Genomic DNA, 16,949 nt, shown 5'->3' with positions numbered 1-16,949 from the left:
ACAATGACAAATTTCTCTGTTGACATTGCTTGAGGCTAAATTTTAAAAACAAAAATTGCAAGACTACAAAAAATTTGAATGTGAAGAGCATATGTGTGGATAGGACCATTTAGGGATAATAATAATGCTAGTTTAACATTCCATTCCCTTAGTTTAAAACAAGATTCGAAAACTCAAAACTAACCAATTCTTCTGGAACATTTTCGAAAGTTTTGTTCTACAAGTCAAAACAGAATGCCGAACATGGAGAATTTGTAGTGGCTGTGTGTGAGGTTGGTATTTACAGGAGAAATTCTGTCGACATGCGTCTGTGGTTGAATTTTTTGTACGAACACATACATACATCTGTGTTTATGTGTGTGCCTTTGTTTGTGTAATATGAACCCCTTTTCATTTCCGGTTTATTTATGTTGGTAAAAGTAATTTGTAAATCATTCAACCTTAATGTTTTTTTGTTTTTGTTTCCATTGTAAACTCAAGGAGTGTTTCATCGTGCGGTTTCAAGTTGTCTGGCATTTCCACAATAAAAGCAATTTAATCGAATATTTTTGTGCATAGGGATTTTGTTGTTCTCCACCCTCAAAACCGCAACAGAATCAGCATCAACTTATACTACCTTGAAAGAAGACTGTAAAAATTAAATGAAGTTCATTGCAATGCCATTAATGAAAACCTTAGCGAGCACTTAACAATTTTTAATTGAAACTAATAAGGGATGAGCAAAACTCTTGCAAAACCGTAGCATACAAACTATTTTAACAAAAAAAAAGTAGTTTGTATATGCTACGGTCGAAATATCAGCTCTATTTAAAATATGCTCTGATTTGATGACATTAGGTACATATATCAGTACTGGTAGACTAGTCAAGGATAACTGCAAATGATTTTTTTATAAATGTAAAATGTAAAGTTCATTAAATTAATATTGGGAACCCAAATGAAGGGCATATATAAACAAAATGTCTGCCCATTTGCAAACCCTAACGGCCTTTATCAATAAGAAGCATCCGTGCAAAATTTCAAGCAGATATCTTCATTCGGTCAAACGCTTTCGGGATTTCTTCTAACGGGTACAAGCGGATGAGATGGTACAAGCGGATTTGTAGATCCACAAAGATGGTTTTGCAGAGGGGCATATCGAGGAGGTGTACTGTCTCCTCCACTTTGAATATAGCCATTAAACATTATTATTGCCTCTGGAAAAAAGTTATAAAAATGGACGCGTATACAGTTAAAAGAAATTTTCCCGGCACTCTTCAGAAAGCCCTACGCACGACGGTGAAATGAGCCACCAGACGGAAATTGTTCCTTTTAACAGGAGATACAAGTTACACCAGTGGTACCGTTGTCAGTTGTCAAACTTTTAATGCTTTATGTTGTTGTGGTCTTGTGGACTGCGCTTCAAAAGTCTACTTAGTGGTCAATGCTCAACCGGATCCAAAGGATGCCTTGTTTGTGCATGACAGCCGCACTTAGGACGACACTATATGATGTACTGAATTTAATACTATACCCAATGTCTGTGGATATTGTGGCTAGACAAATCGCTGCCACCACTTCAGTGAGGATAAGGGAGCACTGTGTTATCCTTGATACAATGCCCGTTGTTACAGACGGTGCGAATTACATATTGCCTGAGCCACTTTTGGTAAAAAGTACTGTACCACTATTCCTGATAGAATCGATTAGAACTACAATATCTCTGCTCATAGAACTTACATAGACTTCTATACGGATGGTTCCAAACTAGACGACAGGACCACTGCAGTGATCCTTGCAATTAAAAATAATGATGATGATCCTGTGGGTATGCCTATTACGATATGTAAGCTTAGTCTTCAGCATCAGGCCCGAAGGGCAACGAATGGCAGATGTCACAAAGGGTGAGTGGTGAACATACCAAAACAATGTGGTCTAATCTAGCCTTGAAGCGGCTAGAACAAACGTCTGCCATTGTGCACGTAATGACAGGTCACTTTCTGATCGGAAAACATGCTGACAGAATGAAGGTCGCATGTACCGACTTTGGAAGAAGCTTTGAAGACTAAGAAGAGATTTTTAAACATGTAATTTGTGTGTGTGTTCCGCAGTTGTAGTCAGGAGTTCCACATTAGGTTCTCATTGTTTGGGAATTTGTCTAGCTTTCGTGGGGACATAATACTAGACATGAACCAATTTAGGGGCATGGTATGGAAAACAATTAGGGATTTTTAACTAGCATGAAATTCCTGACCTAGTTGTTATTTTTCGAATGTAATTTTTAGTATTTAGAGCGCACAACAAGCCGACTACTGACTTAAATTTAAGTTTATAATGGCATGGATTAATGTCGGCACCCTCTTTTCAACCTAACCTAATCTAAGGGATGTGAACATTCACAAGTTGTTGGGCTTTTAAAGCGATATGGATGATCCAACAATAGGAACTGTAAATCATTTTCTTCTCCTGATTCTGTGGAAAACAAGTAAAAAGGCATTAAGTTCGACCGGGCCGAACTTTGGATACGCACCACATCGGGTATATATGTAAACCACCTTTCGGAATAATCCGGTGAAAAGTGCATAATTTATGTACCCAAAGCAGCTATATCGAAATATGGTCCCTTTTGAACAAAATTCAGCACGGACATTGAGTGGTCTAATAAATACAAGTCATGTTTAATTTTGTAGAACAAAGTATTAGTACTTCTGGCAGCTATATTAAAATATAGACCGATCAGAACCCTAAAAGGCACGGATGTCGAAAGCCTTACATACTTACGAAGGGCTCAACACAACTCACTGTCCGAAACTTCGGCGAAATCGGACAATACATGAGCCATATATGGGCCCAAGGCGTTCAATCGGCAGATCGGTATATATCGCAGCTATAACCTAACCTGGACCATTCTGAACCAAATTAAAAAAAATTTCAAAGGGCCTAACACAATTCCCTGCCAAAAATGTCGGTAAAAGCGGACAATAAATGCGCTTTTAATGGGCTCAAGACTTTAAATACAGATATCGGTCTATATGGCAGCATTATCCAAATCTGGACCGATCTGGGCAAAATTAAAGAAGGTTGTCGAGTGGCCTAACACTAAATCAACCAATAAATGTGGCTTTTATGGGCCTAAGATCGGCGGATCAGCCTTTACGGGGGCTATACCAAGATAAAGTCCGATATAGCCATCTTCGAACATAACCTGCTTATGGACAAAAAAGGCATCTGTGCAAAGTTTCATCTCAACTGTAGCGTGATTCGAACAGACAGACGGATGGACATGGATAGATGGTCGTAGATTTTTATGACGATCAAGAATATATACTTTATAGGGTCGGAAATGGATATTTCGTTGTATTACAAACGGAATGATATACCTTCGGATGTGGGTATAAAACAGTTTAAGTATGTCTGATGGCAGACTTGCACTTAAACTTAACCTCACCTAACCTACAAACGGAATTAGTATTCTATACTAATTCTTTGACGGTGGGTATAAAAATTAGCCATATTTGTGGTAGATGGCAATTTTGACGAAATAAAAATGCTGGCTAGCAAACGAAGGGCACCTGTAAGAGACCAGTCGGTGTCAGTAATGCGTAACAGATGCATGAAGAAGGTGTTATACTCACTACGCTGCAAGTTGATATGGCAATGTTGTCAGTTGTTCGTCAAAATCATCCTCACCGTCATCGTCATATGACTATATGACCTCTGCATTTCTCCCACTAGGCAATAGAACAGCAGGTGCATCTAACATCAAATATTGATGTACCAAAACCAGATAATTCTTCGTTCTTTCAGTTAAACTATTGGGTTGCCCAAAAAGTAATTGCGGATTTTTCATATAGTCGGCGTTGACAAATTTTTTCACAGCTTGTGACTCTGTAATTGCATTCTTTCTTCTGTCAGTTATCAGCTGTTACTTTTAGCTTGCTTTAGAAAAAAAGTGTGAAAAAGGATATTTGATTAAAGTTCATTCTAAGTTTTATTAAAAATGCATTTACTTTCTTTTAAAAAATCCGCAATTACTTTTTGGGCAACCCAATACATACGAAAAGAACGTGTGGGATTGGTTTTCTTGATACTCAATTTCGTGCAGTATAGACCTATATCGCCTTCGCTTGATGCTCGTGAACTCTACATAGTAGTATAACGATCTGGCTGAAATAGAGTAATACAACGTCTACACATTTATATTTTCTCCACTAAGTAACAAAGAATATTTCTCTCATTGCAAAGAGTGCAGTCCTATTTAAGTTTTAACTCAATGATATGGGCCCTCCTTTTTATGCCGAGACCGAACGGCATGCCGCTTAGCGACACCACATGTTAGAGAAGTGTTACACTAAAAATATCGTCAGCATATGGTAGAGGATAATTGTAGCAGAAAAATTTTTCTGAAGTTCACGCCGGAATTTGAACCTAGGCTTCCGGCGTCAAAGGCGGATGTGCTAACCTTTGCATGTGGCACGTTTTCACACCAACGTTTGGTATTTGTGCCTCAGATGATGTAATGTAGTCTAAAAAGTCTGCAATCTTACCTAACCAGAAAGCCTGACAGCAGCCCTTTATAGTAGGTGGGAGAATTACATGTGCATCACGAGTTATAGTATTCTCTTTTAGGTAATGACCTCTAAGTTTAGCACGGTGAATAAAAAAGCCTCCGCCATAATTATGAGTGATTGCAGTACTCCACCAGACACTTGCTCTGTTAAATGACCAGACCACCTTCCCATAACTCTGGACATGGACCAATTACCCGACTTCGTAACCTCTGAAATCTGGATGTGTATCAATCGAAATAAAGACGATTCGAACGCCTTCAGATAATACACTAGTCGCGCCTTTAGTTAACCACATTCTTACTCAAATATGCGACTTGCTTACAGGATATTCCGAGACATCATTAACTTGCTCACTTTAAATCAGCCGGTCTGTTAGGGTGCGGGTTAAAGCGTGCCGTGGTGAGACAGGTGGGTGTAGAAAGTGTGATAAGACTTCAACCACTTTTGGCGACGTAGCAGTGACTAGTCTGAATCCGTCGCGTACGTGGCGTCCATTCCAACTTACGATTAAATCATTATATTACCAGAATCAAGGCTGTTGGATTAGTTTGCTCTTAATTTTGGGTCTTTTTCAGCTACATATATTTTTGTTACAAATTATAGCTGACAAACCCATTACAGTATTAGGGTGGAAAACATAAATTATACCCACCGTCACCAGTTTGTCCCTAATTAAACGGATAGGAAAACAAAGAAAAACAAAAAATCGTACCAATAAAAGAAAAAGTCTCACAAACAAACAAACGACAAGAAAGACACAAGTGCAAAAGTTTTCCTCGTTTTCGACCGACACCTTGGACCATTTCCTCAAAGACTACCTTAACATCAGCCAGCAGTTTCAACCTCCACACTATTATGTGGGTTTTGGAAATCGCAAAATGATCCAAGACACACGAGAGGTTTAACATGTGTATATACCATTGCACATGGGTGGGTATGTATCTTTGCATGACCCACAGGAAAAACATATGACAGCTAAATTAACTGTTAAGCTGTCAAGAACATAAAAGTGCCAGCATGCGGAGGAAAAAGAAAAAAAAGACCAAAAACGCTTTTCCGTCGACGCTGTCATATGGTTTTGTATGATGAAGAACCGACAAACGTTTAGAAGACTTAAAAGCCAAAACATGCTCAAAGGAAAGTTGGACAAGTTGCAGAGGGAAAAAAGTAAAGCAGAATACAGCAAAAGAACAAAACTTCATTCAATCACAGAGCAGAGGGGGTGTATATATAGATAAGGAAAATCTGGTTTTGGTTGTATATTAAAGTAAAACCTCAGATATGTACCTGGACATGACATGAGAATGACACCATAAAACTATAATTATGATTGTACTACAAGATATGAGGGGTATAAAACATATGAGAAGGATTCGAATCAAGCGGATAATGCTTTAATTCGGCTTTTGGAGAGCTATAATAATACATCAAAAACTTTTTTTGGAAAATTAACACGTTTATCTTGGAAGATAACGTACAGCATTGCTTCGAAAAATGATTTCCATTATGCAATATATATGAAAAAATTCCTAAAACTATGCATTTACACCATTTTTCAAAAATTTAGGCGATATATTTAATTTTAAGTAAGGCATGAATTCATTGCAACTAAGAACTGAAATTATAATATAAGGAAACAGTTTTATTAAGAGAAGAAAATAAATGTATAAATTCATACCTTGGGTTTCCCAATAAAAAATATGGAAATATTATGATCTGATCAAATGATGATGATAGGCGCCCACTACCTTTATATAACCAAACTTTGCTTTAGAGAAGTTTCTTCACCATCTTTATATCACTAAACCTAATTTTTGATTATATGCAACCTAATGTATACTAAAGTTGTACACAATTTTCATAAAAGTAACACAACATTAGCCCATTATTTTGTGCAAATAAACATCCCCAATGTAGTAGCTGCACATTTAAGCAAGCACAATAAAGCATAGCGTATAGTGTCATCTCTGTAATTAAGATCACCGCCTACCTTCTGGTCATGCTCTACTTCACAAATTATTCTACAAAGGAGCCAAGAAAGGAAAATTAACTAAGCAACATTGGTATCGTAACTATAAACGGCTATTACGTTGAACGACACAGTTACTGGTGGACTTGCCATAAGCAACAGCAAAGGCTAACTTCATCATTTATAACAACTTGAATTTAACGATCTGCTTTACTGGATTAGGAGATATACAAATGAAAAAGGAAAAAAATTTCCGGTTTTCACAAATAATTTGCGAGTTGGATTTGTTTCGCATGTGCGAATGTTAACGTAATGCTGTTTTCTTTGGTTTTGATTTCACGCAACAACTTTCGCTAATTGGGTGCTGATTAACACGGTTGCATTGCATTAAAATAGGCTTACATATGATGTCAAAGAGCAGATAAAAAATATTCCAATTTAAGGGCTATATTCGAAAATAATGTGTATATTATATTGCAACAATCGAAAATAATTGAATCATCGCACTGTGTGATAGAATCGAAAAAAAACTAGTAAAAAATTCTCTGCAGTTTGAGAACGAGTAGAGATATCTCTTTGAAATTTGAAATGGTTAGAACTGATGTGTTAACGAGATTATAATTAAAAAATTTGCAAAATTTCAGCCAAATCCGATAGAAATTCCGCCCTCTAGACGCTCAAGAATCCAAGATCCCAGATCGGTTTATATGGCAGCTATATCATATTATAGACCGATTTTGTTTGGAAGTCATAATAAAACACCTCGTGCTTAATTTCAGCCTCTATTGGCTCAGTTTATATGGCAGCTATATCAAAACACGGACCGATATAACCTATTTATAATCCCAACCGACCTACTCTAATAAAAAGCATTTGTGCAAAATTCAAGCGGCTAGCTTTACTCCTTCGAAAGTTAGCGTGCTGCCGACAGACAGACGGACGGGCATGGCTAGATCGACTTAAAATGTCATGACGATCAAGAATAAATGTACTTTATGGGGTCTTAGATGAATATTTCGAGGAGTTACAAACAGAATGACGAAATTAGTATATCCCCATCCTATGGTGGTGGGTATAAAAATTAAAATTTTTGGTTCGGCGACTGTTTGCAAGACTTTAAACTTAGTCACCTCGGCATTTCGAAAACTTGTTTGGACTGCCAAATCTTCATTTGTGGTTCGATTTCCAAAATTCTTTTTTGCTGCTATAAAAAATTCCACTTGGGGTCTATGAAATCAATTAGTGTAGTGGGATTTTATAAACTATTTTAACGAAAATTGTTTACCAAAGTTAACGAATTTGGTATTCAGTAGCCACTTTTAACGAAAATCGACATTTATTGAATAAAAAGTCTCTCAATTTTTTTACAAAACCTCCAAAAATACTTATTTTGGGCAAAGATGATTTCGTAATCGGCGTTTTTAAGTAAATTTGCTCTTACGGTTACAAAAATTGTATGGTGCAAAAAATTGTGTGCATATGTTTAGGGAACATATGAAGTAAAAAAGCATTAGATTGAAGTGGGACTATGGGATTTGCTTTTTGAGACCTCGAGTGGTTTCTCCAATTAAAAAATATTGCCTATTTTGTTGTACGATCTCTGATCAAAGCAACAGTTATTTTCAAGAAGATAAGACGATAAACACTTTTTGAAAAAAATTTAAAATAGCGCTTATTTTTTGATCAGACGTCGTACATATTGCACCTGATCAAGTTGACTTACCTTTTTTAAAAATCACTTAAAATTCATCTACAAAATGTCCAAAAGAAAAAGATAACGTTAAGGTATTTAAGCAACCTTTTTCAATAAAGAGTAACAAATGAAAATACTTTCTTTTTCTCAACAAATTTTAAAAATCCACTTCTTTATTTTTTTTACTTATAAACTGAATAACTTTTAACTGAGTTATTGGATGTTGACGCATACGGCAGAAAAGACATTGTATTTTGTGAACAACCTTAATCATGTATCAAAATGAAGAGTGAAACACAAATGCCTTCGTAAATCGCAAAATACGAAGCCAATTTTGACCAAAATTTTAACAAAAAACCAGTAAGGAAAGGCAAAAGTCGCGCGGAGCCGACTATATAATACCCTACACCTACCCTACAATTATAAATTCGGGCAATATACATATATATATGTATATGAGAGCTATATCTAAATCTGAACCGACTTTCAAACAGATCGTTTGAAAATTGTTGTTACTACGGCCGTATGAGTGCAAATCCGGTGATAAAAATGTATGGGTGCTATATCCGATTTTGATGAAATCTCGCAGATATGTTAAGATTAGTAACAAAACAAAAATTGCAGCTGCAACGGCAATTTAAGTGGAAATTGGGCGATACATATATATGGGAGCTATATCTAAATCTGAACCGATTTTTACCAAAATAATAGCGTTCATCCTTGGGCCAAAAAAGTGATATGTACAAAATTTCGTGATGATTAGACAGCAAATACGACCAACACTGTGATTACAAGAATAGATGGACTCACAGACGGACGGACATGGCTAAATCGAATCAGAAAGTGATTCTGAGTCGATCAGTACACTTATCAATGGATTCAGTGCTTCTCCTTTTAAGCGTTGCAAACAAATGCACAAACTTATAATACCCTGTACTGCAGTGGTGGTGTAGGGTATAAAAATTAAATGCCGAATATCCCCGAAATCAGTAGAGATAAGGAATACTTTAAGCGGACTTTTTTGTAGTGGTTTTCGAGCAGTATCCAGCGAAAAATCGGATAGTGATCGGACCACAAATGAAGTTTTAGCAATGCCGAGGTGACCAACTTTAGGGTCTGTCTAGAACCTTACCTAACCGTGCCTCCAATATTTAGGAGGCGTCCACATTTAAAATCCCATCCTGTGTTAAAGATAGAAATCAACAAACACCAGTTTCTGAAACCCATCAATAGTTTAAAGTGGAAAATAATTTCATAGTGCATTCAACATATATGTAGAAAACCCAAAAATTTACCACCTATTAGCCACAGAAAGGTGTCAAAAAGTGTAATGTCACTTGTCTTAGCAAACGTAATTCATTTCCTTAATCCTCTTGAAAAAAGCGCTAGACTCTCGTGTACCTGCGCGTGTCCCCTGTTTTCTGTGGTCATCATTTTCAATTAATGACTTATCAAATAAATGAAACACACCCGAGTGCATATTAATGGCTTTCTCTTTTTTCCCAGTTTCCTTTTTTTTTGCGACCATAGATGTATTTGAAAACTGTTGAAATACCCATATAAATCAAAAACAGATTTTTCATTTGCCTCTTCTTATTTACAAAAACATATTTTTATGGCCATTTTCCTGTGGCTTCACTTTACTTCTTGGGTTGTCGACTTTGCTGGAGTTGGCAGGCACATGGAGCACTACCGCCATGGAAAATAGACAGTATATGGCAGTGGCATGCATGGCAATGGTCATTACCATGAATGTGACGGTTGGTGGCACTAGTCACCCAGTCATGGCTATATTCGTGGCTATGTTTCGTCTGATGGTTATAATCATCTGCCATCAATAGAGAAAGAAACGATAGATGAAATGGCAAAAAGAACGAGACAAGAGTGACGAACAAAGTGGTTGCTGTTTTCTTAAGAGGCCAATGTATGTTAAACTCAAATAAGGTTGACGCGTGGTTTTAGCCAACTTTAAAAGCCAAAAGATGTTCAATAAAAGTCTGTTTTATAGACTATTTTCAAAGCTAAACGAGCACGAGTTATGGTAAGCTAAAGGAGAAATATAAACAAACAACGAAATGAAAGGAGAGAACAGATGAGAAGAGATGATAGTCATGAAAACAGTCAGAAGAAAATCTACTTTAACGGATTCGCTACTTTTATAGGTCAAACAGACAGTAAATATGCAGCAGCTCCAATCGGCTGACATTAATCGTTTTTCAAATCCTAATACCAGCAAGCACCAGGCAAAACTGAAAATGTGACAACAATATTTGCGCAATACACAGTTGTTGTTCATGGAATTCAAATGAGATTTATTTCAATGCAATGCCAAAGTCCATTTGCTCTTCTAATGGAACATCTTTCACAAAGCATTCACCACCCATTCATCTATCGAACGCCAGACATTTGTTCATTAAATTATTCACCAGCTTGCCAATCAATCATAAATACTTACATTTGCTTCATTAACTATTCACAACACATGCCCTTTAAAATATTTTATGAATATGAAAATTTTATGCGAATTTGATTGTTTGTTGCATTTTGAACAGCATAATCACTTAGAATGTATACAATATGTATGAATAGATAACACGAATCAATTGGAAATTGTTGAGGGTTGGCCAAAAAGAATCACAGCGGTGAGTGAACACACCTCAAACCCTGATGAATGGTGAGAAGAAGTGACATTGTCTACAGACGTCAGGATGGCCGAGCGGTCTAAGGCGCCAGACTCAAGTGTAAATACTTGTTCTGTACAACAGAATTTGAAATTATGAGCATTCTGGTCCTCCCTGAGGGCGTGGGTTCAAATCCCACTCCTGACAAAAAATGTTTATTTTTTTATTTTATTCATAACTTGTATTACTTTTTTATGACAAAATAACCAAATTTCTTTCCTGCTGAAGAAGAATATACGATATGCAGGTGTGAATAGGCATGGAACACTTGTCGCCTATGCCGACGACATCGATATTATGGGTCACTCACCGGAAGAGGCAATTGTAGCCTTTTAAAGTATCGAAAGAGAATCAACGAAAATGGGTTTGGCAGTAAATGGAGATAAGACAAAGTGAGTGATATCGACTTCCACAAAGTCCTGTAAAATCGAGCAGATAAAGAAAATGAAAAAAGTTGGGAACTACAACTTTGAGATGGTCAACAACTTTATCTTCCCCGGCACCGCCGTAACCGAAACAAATGACACCAGTTTTGAAATAACACGAAGGATAATATTGGCAAACAGATGCTACTTTGGATTGAGCAAACAGCTGAGGAGAAAGGCCAACTCTCTCGACAGGTGAAAATCACACGATACAAGACGCTGATACTACCCGTGCTCGTGTATGGCTCCAAAGCATGGGTACTTGCGAAAGTAGATAAGACAGTACTTGGAGTGTTTGAGAGAAAAATCTTTTGTAACATATATATGGACTAGTTTACGCTAATGGAGAATATAGGCGTCGTATGACCCACGAGCTGTATGACGACGATAGCATAGTTAAACGTAACAATATACAACGGTTACGTTGGCTAGGTCATGGTGTCAGAACGGATGAAAAAGTTCCAGCAAAGAAGTCTTTTGAAGGCGATCACGGTGGTACACGCAAGCCGGGACGACTAAAAGCCCTCGGGACTTGGTGTCAGAAAATTTAGAAGAATTAGCGCAGAAGATCGTGGCAAATGTTCTGTCAAAGCCAATTTTAGTATGTAAGTCTCGAGGAAAGGATCTTCCTTAGCCTAGAGGCCTCAGATGTATCCTCTTCGGAAATGCAGAGCCATACTCAGCTTGCCCTTTTTTCCTGCTCAGCCTTTTAGATGTCCTAAACGTCTGGTGCCCTTGTGGCTTCTGCCATGTTGAAGAGTTTTCTGCAGCCCTTCCTTAACCAACCAGATCTGGAGTCCACCAATGGGGGCTTGCTGTTTGCCCCTTGGCTTGGCACTAGGACATGACACAAGCGAAATATTTAGGATCATCGTGATCCGTTTGACCATTATTTCTATGTCCTCCGCAGTTTTGCATTTTCTTCTCCGGTATAAAAGGGATAGTCGCGCAGAATGTGTGCCGAAATTTGCCTCAATCCTCCTTTCTTCTTAAACTGATATAACGATGATCAGAGAATCTGTTGTCATCCAATACTTCCCAGTCGAATATTCTTTCACTTTTATCTTCCGGCACAAAGGTAAAATCTAGTACCTCCTGCCTGTTCCTGGTAATAAAGTTCGGTTCATTTCCTTTATTAAAAATTGCCAGATTGCAACTTCTTATATATTCGATAAGCATCTTACTTCTTTCGTTAATATCCGAACTGTGCATTAGCATCACTTTCTACAATGAAACTCCTTTTCCCTGCAGAAGCGGCTTTAACATGCAACTTAAGGCTTTAAGCGGCATCTCTGAATTGTGTGCCATTTATAGGGAAGCTACCGTGTAATGAGACTTATTAATTTCAAGGCTGGCTAATACGAGCCTTCAGTACTCAGCGACGAAAGAAAGAAAATACTTCGACTAGTTTTTGCAAGAATACAGGACCTGTGTCTCCCATTCCCCGTAACCCTTAGTAGTATAGATTCAGGAAGTCTTAGTCCACGAACCATTCCTCCGCAAAAACATGGTTCCTGAACAAGAACTATGTCAAATCCTCCTGCCAACAGAAGAACCTTTAGTGCCGCCGAAGCGGCCTTATAATGACGGAGATTTATCTGCACAAACCGGACCATAGTCAAGATTCAGAATTTTCACCACTGTTGCGTAAGCCTAATCTTCTAAGTCCGTCAGGAGTTCATCCTCACAAGATTCGATGAGAAAGCAGTGAAATCACTCTTCCAGAGGACACTGAACACTTGCGGTGTGGACGATTGCTTCATTGATGCTGCTGTCGAAGTACCTTTTCAGTTGCGTCCCTGCCCGCTGGCGCACACCTTGAGCCCAGTCCATAACGGGCTTGTCGGGCCCCGTCTCGCCGTATTTCCCACCTGTTTTGATCGTCACAGGGGAATTTCAAGTCTCCTGCAATCAGCCCGACTTAAGAGATGTGGTCGATAGTTCCTCAGAAAAATGTTCAGCAACAACTGCTGAATCACTTTCTGATTTCCCAACCATACCGCTTCTATACACCTTCAGTCTTAACTTGTTGAATCCGTAGGATACAACTCCATGAGACTTGTTGAGGTATGCAGTTGGACAGCCGGAGTCGGAGTACGAATACTGCATGACTCCGGTCGCCATCAGCTTCATCCAATCTACGAATCCTCCAGTCGGTGGTTGAAAGATTGAAATCCTCCCAAGTATGGATTCAGGATCTGTGGGAATCCAGACCCAGAACATCAACCGTCTAATGGATAAAACTATCGTGCTTTCCTTGAGTGACTTAAAATTTGTTTAGAATGTTCCTGCGGATCGAAATAACAATACGTCTGCTCTGCTCAAAGGTTCAAATCAGTATTACTATGCTAGATTATTAACCATCCCATACGATGATGGTGGGTATGTTATAACTGTCTGTACCAAGTTTTAATACTAATATCAATATTTTTATTTTCAACGAATATAGCGTAATTTTGTATTTAGAAAGATGACAGTGCGTAAGTTAAAAAGTACTGGAAATAAATTTTTTTCCAGCTTTGATTAATTATCAGAATTATTGTTATTATTACTTCAAATTATCAACAATTACTTGTACCAACATTAGATCAGCTTGTGGTGTTGTGATAATTTGTTTTTAATAGCTTTTAACATTAGTTCCATCTAACCATTGCTTCTGTCACAACGGTAACACACGATATTTCTGTTTGCTTTTAATTCTCCAGTGCCATATTAATGTCATCATGAAGAAAAAGCCATTACACATGTGTATCATATTACGTTTTCTTATATTTCTTTTTTTGACTTGACTTCATACATAAATGTTCATATATTCTGTAATAATAATGTTTCCAAAGATATATGTACGTATATAACATAAAATTGTTGTAATTATTATTATATGGGGTTTGTCAGATTTCCTAACTATCGGTAGACAAAGAGGGAAGAAAATGTACACTCATCAAATTTGATTTTACCTGTGTTTAATACAATTTACAGAATTTATGTTAGCGAAATTTTTTTTAATTTTTATGTCATTACCTCGTATGGAACGAAGTTCCAATGTAGAATCTTAGAAATAATGTTTAAACTTCGTAAATTTGTAGCAAAATTAAAAATAAACATAGTAGGTATTCCCTTTTTTATTACGCATTTTTTTTAAAACAAAATTTCCTAATCTATTATTATTTTCCTAGTGTATATAGCCATCAACATAAAACGGACGGACATAAAGATGACAGTGAGTAAAACGACCAACTGCTACCGGCTTGCGGTGAGTAAGATTATTTAATAACGTGTGTGAACCAAACGGCTGACGAACAAAGAAAACAGCAAATCTTACGACAAAATAACAATGTCTTATAAATACTAGAATAGAAAAAGACATTAATTGATACAAGGCACTACATATGTTGTAAAAAATACAAAACAGTCACCGAAACGACAAACAGTGTTGCATTGTACAAGAAACGTGTTGACTTTTTCCCATTAATTTTCTTACATTACATGGCGGTTTATTCGAGCTGCAAACTATTGGCAGAAGTGGGTATATTCATTTTGTCATTCCGTTTGCAACATATCGTAATACCCATCTCCGACCCCATAAAGTATATATTCTTGATCGTCGTAAAAATCTAATACGATTTAGCCATATCCCTCAGTCTGTCCGTGGAAATCACGCTACAGTCTTTAAAAATAGAGATATTGAGCTGAAACTTTGCACAGATTCTTTTTTGTCCATAAGCAGGTTAAGTTCGAAGATAGACTATATCGAACTATATCTTGATATAGCCCCATATAAACCGATCCGCCGATTTAAGGTCGAAGGCCCATAAAAGCCACATTTACTATCCGATTTTGCTGAAATTTGGGACAGTGAGTTATATTAGGCTCTTCGACATCCATTTTCAATTTGGCCCAGATCGGTTCAGATTTGGATATTGCTGCCATATAGACCGATCCGCCGATTTAAGGTCTTAAGCCCATAAAAGACGCATATATTGTCCGATTTCGCTGAAATTTGGGACAGTGAGTTGTGTTAGGGCTCTTGCCAGATTTTGATATAGCTGCCTTATACACCGATCTCTAGATTTAAGGTTTTGGGCCCATAAAAGGCGCATTTTTTTCCGATGTCGCCGACACAGTGACCTATGTTTGACTTTTCGACATTCGTGTCGTATATGGTTCAGTCCTTATTTGAATATAGCAGCCAAAAAGACCAATATTTTGTTCTAAAAAATTTAACAGAGAATTGTACTCATTAGACCACTCAATGTCCGTACCGAATTTGGTCCTCGGACCACATTCCAATATAGCTTCTATGGGGGACGAAAGGTGGTTTACATATATACCCGAGGTGGTGGGTATCCAAAGTTCGGCCCGTCCGAACTTAACGCCTTTTTACTTGTTTGCTTATGAATGCTCCAAACGTTAAGCATCTTAAAAAAACGTTATTACTAGGGTTCCGAGTTCTTTGCAAATACATATTCCTTGTCGTTCAAAAACAGTAGAAAAAAATGTCATTGATTTGTTTGCACATATTTCACTTTAATTGCATAAATATATTTGCATATCTGCCCAAAAACTTTAATATTTGGGCAGATTATGGAGTGTTACCACTAAACGATCTGTCTGAGTTTGACATGTGAGTTAATGTGCAAGCGTTGATTGCACTACGCTTTATGTTAAGGCTAGGCTTAACGAATCTCCATCATTTTGTAGCAATGAAGAATCCATCGGGTCAATCCGGTTCGTACAACTGGCTGTCTGCACCATATTCGGGAAGGATGTGTAGGGCTTAAACATAGCTCACTACACTTAATTTCAGACCATCAATCGATCTAATCCATACTCGGCAAAGACGTCAAAGGGTCTAGCACAGCTCAATGTGTTAAATTTCAGCTAAATGGGGAATTAAATGTAGGAGTCTAAAACCCTAAATCGGGTGTTCGATGTATAAGGGAATATATTGAGATATGGACAGATTTGAGCCCTTCATCGGGTGATCGGTCTATAAGGGAGCTATATTAAGATATGGATCGATCTTAGCACAAATCATTGTGCCAAATTTCAGCTAACTTGGGTAATAAGTGCGGCTTTTATGGTTCTTAGACCCTTAGTCGGGAGATCGGTCTATATGAAGAAAAAGTCCCATGTAGCCCATTTTCGAATGGATTTCGAATGACTATGGACAAAAAAAGAAACAGTTGAATAGACAGACGAAAGGTTATGGCTAGATCGTCTTAGATCTTAGGTCTGTATATACCTGGGACGTAGCCAGGGGGAGCTTCCGGGCTCGAATGATAAGATTTCAATAAAACTTCTTCTTCTGAAAACTTAAATTTAATGATTTTTTTCTCAATAGACTAAATTTTGGCAAAAAAAATCTCTAAAGACCTTGTCCCAGTTTTTTTTAATAATTTTTTAAACACATTTTTATTTTTTAAAATTTCAATGAAAATTTTTTAAGTCTTTTTTTTTGCTTTTCCTATTGTTGTAATCAAAAGATTTTTTGAACAAGAACAAAATGATTTTTTTTAATGTGCAGATAAATCAGCATACAAAATCTGCTGTTTTAAGTACAAAAAACTGCTGAAAAAAATTGTATGCAAAATTTATGTTTACCTGTTACTTGTTTTGAATACTTTGGGC

General features: G+C 37.2%; 1 protein-coding gene and 1 non-coding gene across 4 annotated transcripts in view; one reads left to right on the top strand and one right to left on the bottom strand.

Moving 5' to 3' along the window:
* LOC131995710 (zinc finger protein 492-like) overlaps positions 1-16,949 on the bottom strand; it is a 493,860-nt gene that overhangs the window by 368,787 nt on the left and 108,124 nt on the right. The window lies entirely within an intron of this gene.
* Trnal-caa (transfer RNA leucine (anticodon CAA)) lies at positions 10,915-11,040 on the top strand. Its single transcript has 2 exons — positions 10,915-10,952; positions 10,996-11,040. It is a non-coding gene; the product is annotated as a tRNA-Leu (tRNA).

This window comes from Stomoxys calcitrans, chromosome 3 (assembly GCF_963082655.1).
Source record: "Stomoxys calcitrans chromosome 3, idStoCalc2.1, whole genome shotgun sequence".
NCBI classification, from domain to species: domain Eukaryota; kingdom Metazoa; phylum Arthropoda; class Insecta; order Diptera; family Muscidae; genus Stomoxys; species Stomoxys calcitrans.
The sequence above is the reverse complement of the archived record's forward strand: the minus strand, read 5'-3'. Positions and strand labels throughout refer to the sequence as shown.